Genomic DNA, 13,238 nt, shown 5'->3' on the forward strand with positions numbered 1-13,238 from the left:
GGGTTGATTAATGCTATGAGCGTCGCATTTCTAGTGGGGTGGTGAGTTGCGCCACCGAGCTCTTCAAACTTTCTGAACCCCTGTTGGGAACTTGGCTATTGTGCGCCGCCATGGTTTGTCATTTGCCGACTTTTCTTCCAGCAATCTTCGAATCGCCTCGCACCAATCTCTATTTCTCACATGTTTAATTTCCCCTACTCTCGCTGAACGCAAGGGCTTCAAGGAGCTCTGAGGTGCCTAAATCGACCACTGGGAAGATATTTTCACATTCCAATAAAAGATACTCCATTGTTTCCATAGCTTCACAGTAGCAAGCACATGCTCCTTCTGCCTGTTTGTATCTCGCTTTATAAGTGCGTGTTTTAAGGCATCCTGATCTCTGGGCGAAAATAAATGAGCGTCCCTTTGAGTTATTATTTCTTTCCTGATTTCATTTTTTCCTCTTAAGTAGTTACCCAAAGCAGGTTTCTTTTGCATTGCCACCACCCATGACTTTATCTCAGCCTCTCAGACTTCTCGCTTGACGTTCGTTGCGGACATGTCGCTCACCATACGTGTCGCAAACTTGGTGTTAAGCTTCCTAGTTCTTTTTATCCACTGTGATTCCATATTTTTCCTGCATAAATATCTGAGCACTCTCCCAGCCCATTTACTCTTATGCATATTCCTGAGTGGTTGCTCAGAATTTTACTCTGAGCGTCCCTCGCTTCAAAACTTTCTCAGCCCACACCTTCTTTTGTAGTTTTCCCCTGAGCGCCCAGTGCGAGGTGTCCCAGTTACCTTTGGTTGCCATCGAGTCCTGATTGCACTCCTGATTTCAAGCAAACAACCGCCTTTTCAAATGTAAGACACCTTTCCACATACCGCGGATCACCTCGTACCTATTTTATCCCCATGCGCTCTGTGTTTCTTTATGGTCTTATTTCTCTTTCCCTTTGCTGGTATTGTCTTTTGCTATGTTTCCATATATCTATTGCCTTCATTTATCGATATACCGAGGTATTTATATTTTTTTACCCGAGGTTTTTCCTGGCCCTGAATTGATACTCTCCGTTCACTGTTTTCTTTTAGTACCATACCTGATGATCTTGAACCGAAAATTTCAGACCCAAATTATCGCCTTCCTGTGCGCAGATATTAGCCATACGTTGCGTATCACTTTTCTTGTTAGCTGGCGGCACAATGTCGTCCGCATCAAACAAACCTCGAAGCTGCTTCTCTACTACTCTACCCACCTGTTTGTATGAGAGCTTAAACCTGATATTGCATCCTTCTACCGCCCTATCCATCCTCACCATGTACACCATAAACAGCAGTGGAGATAAAGGCACTCCTGCCTCAATCCTTCGTTTATATCAACCTTCGCCTCGCTCTTCATCACTTCCCATTCAACGCAAACGGTATTTTCTAGGTAAATCTCTCTAAAAAGCTGTATGTAATAGACGCCTAAGCCTTATCCTTCTAGAATATGCCACGAGATGTTGCAGTCTATGTTGTCATACTGTTCTGCCATGTCTGAAAAACCCACATTTGCGGTCTCCTTTCAACTCTGGAGATTTCAATACACAAAGTTATCATCCAGACGCCTGCTGATTCTAAAGCCATTCTGAAGTTCCCCCAATACGCCAATATTCTCTGCCCAGGCTTGCAGCTTTAATTTATTCGCCTGCATTGCTAACCTGTATATTACTAATGTAATGGTCAGCAGTCCATATGAATGAATATTGTTTTTCGCCTTTACCTTTATAAATTAGGTTCATTCTACTTTGCCGTCAATTGTCTCGAATTCATCTGTGTTTTAAAGTTTTTATACTGCTTTCAGCATACCGTCCTTACTTTTTTGGTCCCAGTTCATTATTCAGCCTAAAGGGAGCCTCGTCGAAACCTTGCGGCTGTGCTCTTAAGAACTTTCTCTTCGGCCTTCTTCAAGTTGAAATTTGTTTGCAGTAGCTCCTCTTCCATCTGGTTCTCTTTCATGCTTTTTTTTTATTAAATGCGACCTCGTGTGTGCCGTCGAAAAATTCGGTTGCTATCTTTGGGATTTATTCGAATGACGCGTCCCCTCCCACTTTGTTCCTATCTTTGTCTAGTATACGTTATTGTACCGTTCCAAACATTCTGCCTAATAAGTTTATGTGGTTTCAAAACATCTGAGTTGCGGCATCCTTTTTCTCACGTCTTCCTGACAACCAACATTCACTTGCACATTCTATCTTTTCTTGAACAAGTATTTGGATTATGATTTTTTTTCTCTCAGGAAATTTCACATATTTTACTACCAATTCTTGCGGGAACTGTGCTTTTTTCTGTGTGCCTGTGCTCTCCGGACGCGTTCTGTCGTTTTGCATCGCTTCTCGTAGCTCCGTATTCCGCCAGTTTTTCGGTTTCCTTTTTGTTTTCCAGCGCGCATGTCGCTTCTCTTTCCGTATTTCTGTCGTTATTACACTCAGAAGCTCAATATATTCCCACTCTTTGCTAGGCCATTTGCCAAGTTCTTCCGCTACTCTTGAGATTATATTTGTTATTTGTTCAGCCTTCAAGTATACACTGGCCATTCTTCGCTGCTTGCCCTCTTTCCCAACTACATATCCCATTTTCAGCATGACGCCTTTAACGTCACTCACTATGCTGCTATATCTTCTTCGTCAGTGACCATTTCACTCACTTTATCATGAATTCTTTCTCTTATCAGACAGTAATGAATGGTCACAATTGCCGATTTCCCACTTCCCACGTGGTATGGCCATCACACATGGGCCTTGTATTCACGATAACGAGGTTATGCTGCTCACAAAGATCTATCATTGACTTCCCGTTGATGTAGGTACAGCCATCTAGATCCTGTACGTGAGCGTTCATGTCACCTAATAGGACGACTTCGGCATCATTCGAGAAACCTTTATTAGGAGCACTTAGGCATTCCACAAACTCCTGATTCTTCTTTCTTGAATTATTTCCGTTCAACAAATACGTTTCGCCTAGCCAGGGACATCACCGAACAGCGCTTCTAGCGGGTGCTTCTGCAAACATGGACGTTTTCTATGGGAGAGCGTCATTTGTCGCGAATAAATAATATCAGAAGCCATCTTTCAAAATAACCTGAAGTAAATAGGCTCTACGCGCCTAGCCCGACATCTCATGCAAGTGATACCATTACTTACGGCCGAAAACACGTTCCACGTTGCTGGCGAAGTTTGAAGTATGGGAGCCTATGGAAACGTACAAATTTTGGAGCCTTTGCGATGAAAAATAATCTCGCGGATTTATCAACTTCAGTTCCTCAGCTATCTGCTGTTCGCAACGGCAGCTCTTCAAATGGCAAAAGGGTCGCTCCAAAATCGCAGTTTTCGTAGCCACGTCGCGGACATTATTGTGGTAAATATATGAACTTGGTTTTTGCCTTCAATAACCAGTCGAAGTGATAGCCGAGCGCTCTAAAAAACCACAGATTAAAATCCCTGATAGCGCGAGCACGAGTTAGCAGGTTCGAAGCTAAGCGGCGCCTTGCTTCTTCTTTTTGCACTTTGTCGCTGCTTAGTCTGGCAGTTTTCCGCCAGATGACATATTACAAAAATTCTGACGATTTAGTTACGGTTTTTGTTTTGCTGATTGCTATCTGCATCGTCATCTTCGCAGAAAAAATAGCTGGATGGTTCCACGAACGTGCTTGAGAAGCCCTTTCTCACTTTAGGTATTTTTGCCAATAAATAACGATAACGCATTTTGAAAGTTTATTTCTTTCTTAAGGCGAACATTCAGGAAGCTATTACAAGTATTTTTGCCTCCACTGATGTGACGTGCAAAAGGCCTGTTCGTGCGACTCTAGCGCTGCTTGAAACGTATCAGAAGAAAAGAGCGTCCAGTGGGCGCAAATAAAAGACACAAAAGTTGCACAATCGCCTGGAGCCGCAGACGCAGACAAAGGAATATAGTTGACGCTATTTGACGGAGTACATTTGCATTATATCAAAGCACGATTTTTTTTGTACCTTCTCTTGGTTGTATGTGAAGGCTGTCCGAATTAGTGCATATGAATAATAATAATATTTGGGGTTTTACGTGCCAAAACCACTTTTTGATTATGAGGCACGCCGTAGTGGAGGACTCCGGAAATTTTGACCACCTGGGGTTCTTTAACGTGCACCTAAATGTAAACACACGGATGTTTTCGCAGTTCGCCCCCATCGAAATGCGGCCGCCGTGGCCGGGATTCAATCCCGCGACCTCGTGCTCAGCAGCCTAACACCATAGCCACTTGAGCAACCACGGCGGGTTAGTGCATATGAATTAGTGCAATTAGTACATAGTGCGAATTAGTGCGTATAGAATTACTGCGCCCGTCCTTGTTCCATGCTGTCTCTGTAGTCCGTTTTTAGCGCAGTTAAACAATGTTCGCATATGTTTGTTTGCTTAGTACAAACCGATCCTTCGAAGTCTAAAAATTATATTCTCAATATGCAGCGCACGTATCCAATCATTTGAACCATTCCCAAATAGCTTCATGAAATTGGAGAAATACTAAGGGCATTCATATCTTCTTACCACAACGCGCATAGACGACGAGTGAGAATTCTGCAATAGGACACAGGGACGTGATAACATAGCTTGTCGTGTAAAAAGAGAGAACGATTCCAACCGCAGACCCATTTTTGAGTTAGGCGCACAAGGTTGTGCAAGAAGACCTTGTCCTCGGCTACAATAACCACAGGTGCTATAGCACCACCGCTGTCCAGTTCTTCACTCACACTACTTCACAGTGAGGTCACAGCCATAGCATAATGATTGGGCAAATCTTCTCTAATTCTGTTTGACTTTTCTTCTACCCTCAATATAACATGCCTGAACAATTGAAGAAAGAAAAAAAGATCGTGGATGCCCACTGGAAATGTTTTCTTATTAGAATCGTTTACGACCCATATCGTGATGGTGGGTTTGCTACGGTCACGCAAGTTCCCACTGAGCACTATGTATCATTTTCTCCACTGCCAGTGAATAAAATCTAAAATTACCGTTCATTGTGGGTGAGTAGCACAATGGCAGTTCAGTCTTTCATATGTTGCCACTAAGCCAGCATTCCGTCTTCTGACATTGTGCCGCAAGACATGCCAATTGTACCCTTGAAATTCCCCCTTTTATTTTCCTAGAAATCTTAGTGACGCACAGGATAGCAGCTCGCGATATTTTCAGGCAGTGCTGACATTTGATGAAGATTTTATGGGAAATTTCATCAGCCTTTAATTTTTTATTTATCTATTATACCTCATTTGTACTAATAGCGATGTAACACATGCGCGTTGGTTGCTATATACATTATGTTGGCAATGGCGATACCGAAAATTAGCCTGGCTGAAGCACTGCATGACGCTGGTCGGAAGACCATTCATAAAAAAAGAATCATGTACAGAATAAAGAAAGTACACGTGCACAATGACAAAGCCGCCTTCAGAAGCTTAAGGGGCCAGGTTCGGCGAAGAACTTTTCAACGTAGCTAAGCCCGCAGCCAGTTTAATTATGCAAAACAGTTCCTTACTCTAGACACGCACATGCTCAAAATCTGAATGCCAGAGAGAGAGAGAGAGAGAGAGAAACAACTTTACTTGCCACTGTAGGTTAGGAAGTTAGGGCAGGTAGGCCTAGTGTGGCTCCCAGGTGGAGGCGACGTCTTGGGCCCACGAGACGAGTGCGAGTTGCGTTTTCTTGTCTGCTCTTGTCAGCAGCTTGTTCCAACCCTCCTCGGAGGGAGCTGGCAGTAATGATTGTGGCGGAGGGTTACCCTCGCATCTCCAGAGAATGTGTGCCCGAGTGGCGAACACTCCATTGTCGCACTTAGTACAGACGGGGTCGTAATCCCCTCCAGTGATTAAATAAAGCCTAGAATGACAGAGAATTCAATTGGTCTGCAGTGTGCGAAGCATGGTGGCTTGCGCTCGTTCGAGGTCGGGGTGGGGAGGCGGGTACACGCGTCTCGTCTCCTTGTAGAAGTGGGTGATGTCAGCATAGGATTTGGGGGCCTGTGCGAGCGCATCTGGGTTCGAGGGGCCAGCCTCCCGGTTAGTTAGGCCTCGGGGTAAACGGTCGACCCCTTCGTTCCCAGAGTTCCTCGCGTGAGCAGGTACCCACACTAAGCTTACGGTTCTGTCGAGAGCGCAACCGCGGTGGATTTGTGCGGCGGGGCGACAGAGTGAGTTTTTTGAGAAATTTTGGATGGCTTATTTAGAATCACTGAGAACCGTGCTTGTACGGGGATCCGCGATGGCTAGCGCGATCGCGACCTCTTCAGCAGCGGTGGAGGAGTGTGTGCGCACTGTAGCGGCAATGATGAGAGCGGTGGTTGGCGTCGCTACGCAGGCTACGTATGTGTTAGAGTCGCGTTTCGCCGCGTCCACGCACATGGCATGTTCGTCGGTGGAGTAGGTGATGTCTAAGGCTTGTGCCTTCAGTTGGCGGCGCCTATCGTGGCGGCCGGGTAGCATATTCTTGACCATGGGTTTGATGACCAACCGACTGAAGACTCCATTCGAGAGGGGAGCAGTGGGGTGGACGTCACCTGTAGGATTGATGTTACGACGATTAAGAATGTAACGACCTTGTTCGGTGCGAGAATGACGGTGTATCTGTGCAGTCTTGTGTGCCTCTATCAGCTCTGTGAGGGTGTTGTATACTCCAAGCTGGAGGAGATGTGTGCTGGCGTACTGGGGCAGTCCTATTGCCGCCTTGTACGCCGAGAGGATGATGCAATGTATCGCCAATTCGTTCTTGCGGCGGAGGTGATAATAAGGGTATGTATAGACAATCCTACTAATGAGGTAGGCTTGTGTGAAGCGGCAGAGGTCGGTCTCCCGCATTCCCCTGCGGCGAGTGGCAATGCGGCGGATTAGGCCGTTGATTTGGTGGGCTGTAGTTCGGAGGCGTTGGATGGCTTCCGAATTCTGCGTGTTGATATGCACCAGCATGCATAACGCGCGGATGGGGGCTATAGGGTGGGTGGCAATGTAGAGCGTGACCTGCTCTTGAGGGTCGGGGATGGGTCGGCGAACACGTCTGTCTCGTGTAAGTAACAGTTCAGAATTGATGGGCGAACAAAGGAGACCGTTTGCCTGCACGTAAGTGTAGTCGGTGTTGATTGCCTGTTGAAGTGAATCCCGTATCTCCCCGTCCGAGCCAGAGTTTGTCCAGAGGGTAATATCGTCGGCATATATTGAGCGCTTAATATGGGGTATGGTGTCAAGAAGTGTGGGAAGGCCTCGCGTAGTAATGCTGAATGGGAACGGGGACAAAACAGCTCCCTGTGGTGTTCCCGGGGCCCATGGTGATTTTGTCACTGCAGAGGTCTCCAATGTAGAGTTCAGCAGTGCGGTTGTGAAGAAAGTTGGCAATATAGTTGTAGGTACGAGTGCCTACATTCATCTGCGAGAGGTTGGTCTGTATAGAAGCGTGCGACACGTTCTCGAACGCTTTACTGACGTCGAGGCCGAGAATGGTGCGTGTCGCCCGGATGGGACCCGGGTCGAGTATGTCGTGTTGTATCTGCCGCATTAGGTCTTGAGTAGAGAGTCCAGCCTGGAACCCAAACATGGTGGGGAGGAGGAGATCCTCCTTGTCGGCGTGAGTGTGGAATCTGTTCAGAACTATGTGCTCCATAACCTTCCCGAGGCAAGACGTGAGCGAGATGGGCCGGAGGTTGCCCAGATCGAGTCGTTTGCCTGGTTTGAGTATGAAGATTACCTTGGCATGCTTTCAGGAGTCTGGAAGGCGACCTTAATTCCAGTGGTGGTTAAAAAGGTCCGCAAGTGCTGCGACAGACTGGTCGTCGAGGTTGCGGAGCAAATTATTGGTGATATGGTCATCGCCGGCGGCCGCGGTAGTCTTGATGCGGTTGAGAGCGGCGCGGACTTCCGACGCCATGATGTTTCTGTCTATGCCTGGGTTGTGGGAGCCTTCGTTATTTAATGGGGTGGGAATGTCGGTGGAGGTGTTTAGATATTTGCTATTCAAGGTATCGAGGAGTTCCTGGTTCGTGCCTGGAAACGCGTGTATGACGCGGTTGAGATTCTTGTGTGATGCAAACTTGGTGTGGGTAGGATGAAGCATGTAAATGCTTGAGCAGAAACCATGTGTTCTTGCATCCCAATTGCCCGTCGAGTCGGTCGCAAGCCTGATGCCATTGTTCCTGACTAAGTTTGGTGGAGTAGGCTTCGATGTCTCGTTCGAGGCGAGCAAGGCGAAGCTTGAGGGCGGATGTGTTTGCGTCGGAGCCAGCGAGCGTGGAGGCTGCGCTGGGCCTCCCACATCATCATCATCATAATCATCATCATCATCATCATCATCATCATCAGCCTGGTTACGCCCACTGCAGGGCAAAGGCCTCTCCCATACTTCAACAACCTCGGTCATGTACTAATTGTGCCTATGCCATGCCTGCAAGCTTCTTAATCTCATCCGCCCACCTAACTGTCTGCGCTTCCCTTCCCTTAGCATCCAGTCCGTAACCCTTAATGACCATCAGTTATCTTCCCTCCTCATTACATCTCCTGCCCATCCCCATTTCTTTTTCTTGATTTCAACTAAAATGTCATTAACTCGCATTTGTTCCCTCACCCAATCTGCTCTTTTCTTATCCCTTAACGTTACACCTATCATTCTTCTTTCCATAGCTCGTTGCGTCGTCCTCAATTTGAGTAGAACCCTTTTCGTAAGCCTCCAGGTATCTGCCCCGTAGGTGAGTACTGGTAAGACACAGCTATTATATACTTTTCTCTTGAGGGATAATGGCAACCTGATATTCATGATCTGAGAATGCCTGCCAAACGCACCCCAGCCCATTCTTATTCTTCTGATTATTTCCGTCTCATGATCCGGATCCGCCGTCACTACCTGCCCTAAGTAGATGTATTCCCTTACGACTTCCAGTGCCTCGCTGCCTATTGTAAATTGCTGTTCTCTTCCGAGACTGTTAAGCATTACTTTAGTTTTCTGCAGATTAATTTTTAGACCCACTCTTTTGCTCTGCCTCTCCAGGTCAGTGAGCATGCATTGCAATTGGTCCCCTGAGTTACTAAGCAAGGCAATATCATCAGCGAATCGCAAGTTACTGGGGTATTCTCTATTAACTTTTATCCCCAATTCTTCCCAATCCAGGTCTCTGAATACCTCCTGTAAACACGCTGTGAATAGCATTGGAGATATCGTATCTCCCTGCCTGACGCCTTTCTTTATTGGCATTTTGTTGCTTGCTTTATGGAGGACTACGGTGGCTGCGGAGCCGCTATAGATATCTTTCAGTATTTTTACATACGGCTCGTCTACACCCTGATTCCGTAATGCCTCTATGACTGCTGAGGTTTCGACAGAATCAAACGCTTTCTCGTAATCAATGAAAGCTATATATAAGGGTTGGTTATATTCCGCACATTTTTCTATCATCTGATTGATAGTGTGAATATGACCTATTGTTGAGTAGCCTTTACGGAATCCTGCCTGGTCCTTTGCTTGACAGAAGTCTAAGGTGCTCCTGATTCTATTTGCGATTACCTTAGTAAATAGTTTGTAGGCAACGGACGGTAAGCTGATCGGTCTATAATTTTTCAAGTCTTTGGCGTCCCCTTTCTAATTGATTAGGATTGTGTTAGCGTTCTTCCAAGATTCCGGTACGCTCGAGGTCATGAGGCATATGCATGAGTTTAGCATCTGGGGTGGGAGCAACGTCCTCCTGGGTGACTGTGAAGGTGGCGTTGGCTGCGTCGCGGAGCAGAGTATTTGTTCATGTGTCGAGGTCGTCTATGGGGCTTTGCGGACGCTGAGCTAGTACGTACCGGAAAGCGTCCCAGTTGGTGTGTTTGAATGTGCGGCGGAAGCCCTTGCTGTGTGTGGCTGTGAAGGTAGTGCTGAGAACATAGTGATCGCTACCTATGTTCATACCTATATTTTCCTAGCGCGCATCTGGGATGTTGCGGGCGAAAGTGAGGTCGCGGCACCTGTCTTTCGTGATGCTGTTGCCGAGACGGGTGGGCCGTTCGGGGTCGAGGACGTGCGTCAGAACCAGTGTCTTGGCAGTGTCCCAAACCTTGGCTCCTTTGCGACCGCAGGCTTTGCTGGAGCAGCCCCAATCGGCGTGTGGTGCGTTAAAGTCAGCCACTATAAGTAGCATCTCTTTCCGCGCGGTCGCACGCGCCTTGCGGAGGAGAGTGGCTACATTAGTGCTCTTGTCACTTGGGGGCTGTACACGTTTAGAATGTTTAGTGGGGATTTGGTTCGGCTGTTTGGAAGGACCTGCACGAAAGTGTGTGGGACTTCGCAGTAGTCAAGATCGAGTTGATTGCCGGTGAGGTTGTGGTGTACAAGGATGGCGGTGCTCGGCCGGAGATCCGGCGCCACCGATTGGTTGTCAGCGGTATAGCTGGCGAATTTGTTGTCGGTGTATGTTTCCTGGAACGCTACAATGTGGGGTGTAAATGGCTGGGCCTACAGGGTATACTCCAAGGCTCTCCGCTTTGCCTTCAAACCCCTGCAGTTCCACTGCCATGCTGTGATGGGCGCGCTAGGTATCGCGTTTCCTGTAGGGTTCAGGACGCTGCGGAAGCGCTACGTCGGTTTTGATAATACCGCTAGCAGACGCGCGCGCGGCTGCACTCTCGGTATAGGGAGGCGCACTAGGCGACGGAGTGGGCTTTGGTGTAGTGAGGGCGTCAGTTTGCGGAGGGCCCATGAGGCGGTCGACGCGTGTGGTTAGGTTGCGAATAGTGGCTGCCATTTTGGTGCAGACTTCAATGAGTTGGTCGATAGTGGGGGTCAGCCGTTTCAGGACGTCCTCTATTTCAGATAAGCGGGCGTCAAAGGTTTCGAATTTAGCATCAAGGTCAGAGGTAGAGGAGAGGGGAGGTGCCTTGCGCTTATTGCACTTGTGCTGGTCTGTGTCCATATTGGTGTCACTGGTGGGGTCGGAGGTGGGAGCGCGAGCCGCCTGCTGCGACCGCGGTTCTGCATGCGCCTGTGCAGATTCAAGGCTATATGAATTGCAGGATTTGCCTATGCTAACTGTAGATGTAGTTGTTTAACCATGTCTGCCAGTTCCCTTACCTGGGGGTTGGGCAGTTGGCTTGTGGCTGGTGGAGGTGTCTTCCACGCGACCTGTTTGGTGGACTTGGTATCCGGCACGTCCTGTCAGGTTGCGCGGGAGTCCCGAGAGCGTGATGGGGAGCGGCTAGGGCTGTTGTGGCTGGAGGTGCTGCTTCGCAGTTGTGGGAAAGCGTCATCTCCTGGGGGTCGCTGTTGGCGGCCGCGGCTCCGAGAGCGAGATTGATGGCCACGTGACAAGGTGCCGGCGCAAAGCCACCTAGCAAAAAATATTTTTTTCTAGGTGGCTTTGGCCGGGGTCAGTTTCAATTTCCGTGGAGGATTTGGAAGATTTAGGTTGCTTGGTGGGCACGAAACGGTATTTACAGCTTCTACTGCCAGTGGGATGCAGGCCTTTGCATGCGATGAACGTGGCTTGACAAGTGGGTGGTTGGCCGACTGGTTGAGGTTCGTGGGCCCCACCGCAGCGGCGGCAAGTTGGTTGGCGCGGTTGTTGGCACACATTTGTTCTGTGACCTAGCTTGCGACAGTTGAATCAAGCCTCCGGGCGCGACTTGTAAGGAAATACCTCGAAAGTGAAGCCCAAATACCGCATGTATCGGGGCAGCTTGGTGTTGGCGAATGTTAAGACAACGTACCCTGTCTGGCCTATACGACGCGCAGCAACGATAGGGATGTCAGGATTGCAAGCCCGATGCTCGAACAAGATTTCGGCATCGCTTTCATAGCTGTAAGCCCGGGACAGAATCCCTCGCACGGAGTTGTCTGGGGCTGGGGCGTAGGCGGCGACCAGGACTTCTGTCATTTTGATGGTGATGGCGCGGACCTTGGCGTAAGACACTGCACGAGCACTGTCAGGCGTGCTAACTGTCACTGTGTTGTCAGTAGGGTAGATTCTAACCTGGTCGGCAGTAACTGCCAGGCGTTGGTCGACGTTAGCGGCTGCGTAAATGGCAACAGCCAATCGGGCGGGGACGACGGTGTGGAGGTTGAGTGTGCCCTGCGGACGAAGGACTATCTTGAGGTCGTCCGAGGACAGGCGGGGAAGCGGGCGCTTCCTGGTCGGCGGTGGAGCGCGGCAGCGTTGCCGTGCATTCGGGGCAGACAGTGTTGTAGCCGGTGTCTGGGCTCCGGCAGGTTGTTGTTCAGGCGGAGAGGGGCGTCGGTAGCGGCGTTGCATCTCGAACGCCGTCTATGTACCGTCGGACATAGAGTTTCTCACTATAACACCTAGAGGGAATCTGGCGCCACCGCCTATGGGAGTTTCTTGAGGGGGTACCGTGCCGTCTTGGGAATGACGTTATATGTGCCTGCGAGGCTCGTGTTGGCTGGTGTTGTAAGAGGCTTCGTCTAAAACGTGGATATGGCTACACAAATAACCCGTTCTCAAAGTAAAATCTTCATAAAATGTTTCCATTCACGCATATTACATCTTTACTCATCTACAATGCATGACCAAGCGAAGAAAAGCAAGAACAGACGACTAACTGTTTCAAAGCGAGCGCGAACCTTGTCGTCTGTCCTCCAACGTTAGCGGCCCGCTGAAACATTTTACGTAAAATACAGTCGTACACGCAATAACAAGTTCTCATAGTTAAACAAAACATGTTTTCGCGTAATAATAAAGCTAAAACAGCTTTTCCCGTGCTGTTTTAGTAGAAAATGAATCATTGTGACAGACAGAACGGTACTTGCCAAGCGCGTCTTCAAGGTTTGCTGTTTCTGCGAGAACGATGCCAATCCGAAGTCTCAATATACCGGCATTACCGTGCATACCACAGGGCAGCAGCGCCAGATTTGCCTCTAGGTAATGCAGTGAGAAACTCTATGCCGTCGGATAACTACTCGGCGGTGATAACGGAGCCTTCCACGGTGTAAGGAATCTTCGATGCGGCATTGGGCGCGGCAGGGTGCGGCGTCGCCACCGCAGCTGCTCGCGAACGCGTCGAGGTCGTGGCAGCTCTTAGGCTCAGCTGGCGCAGCAGGTTTCGGCAAAAGAAAAGGGTCGAAAAAACATGAGAACTTGCTTGCCTTGGTATGGAAAGCGCAACACCGGGTCCGAAGCGGTGGTAACAAGTCCACGGCAAGAGAAGTGAAAGTAAGTGGCCGGTAAAAAGAGAAATTGACCGAAAATCACGGAGCGCATATGAAATGCGTTCGTTCAC

The sequence above is a fragment of the Dermacentor variabilis genome, chromosome 2, assembly GCF_050947875.1.
Source record: "Dermacentor variabilis isolate Ectoservices chromosome 2, ASM5094787v1, whole genome shotgun sequence".
NCBI lineage: Eukaryota > Metazoa > Arthropoda > Arachnida > Ixodida > Ixodidae > Dermacentor > Dermacentor variabilis.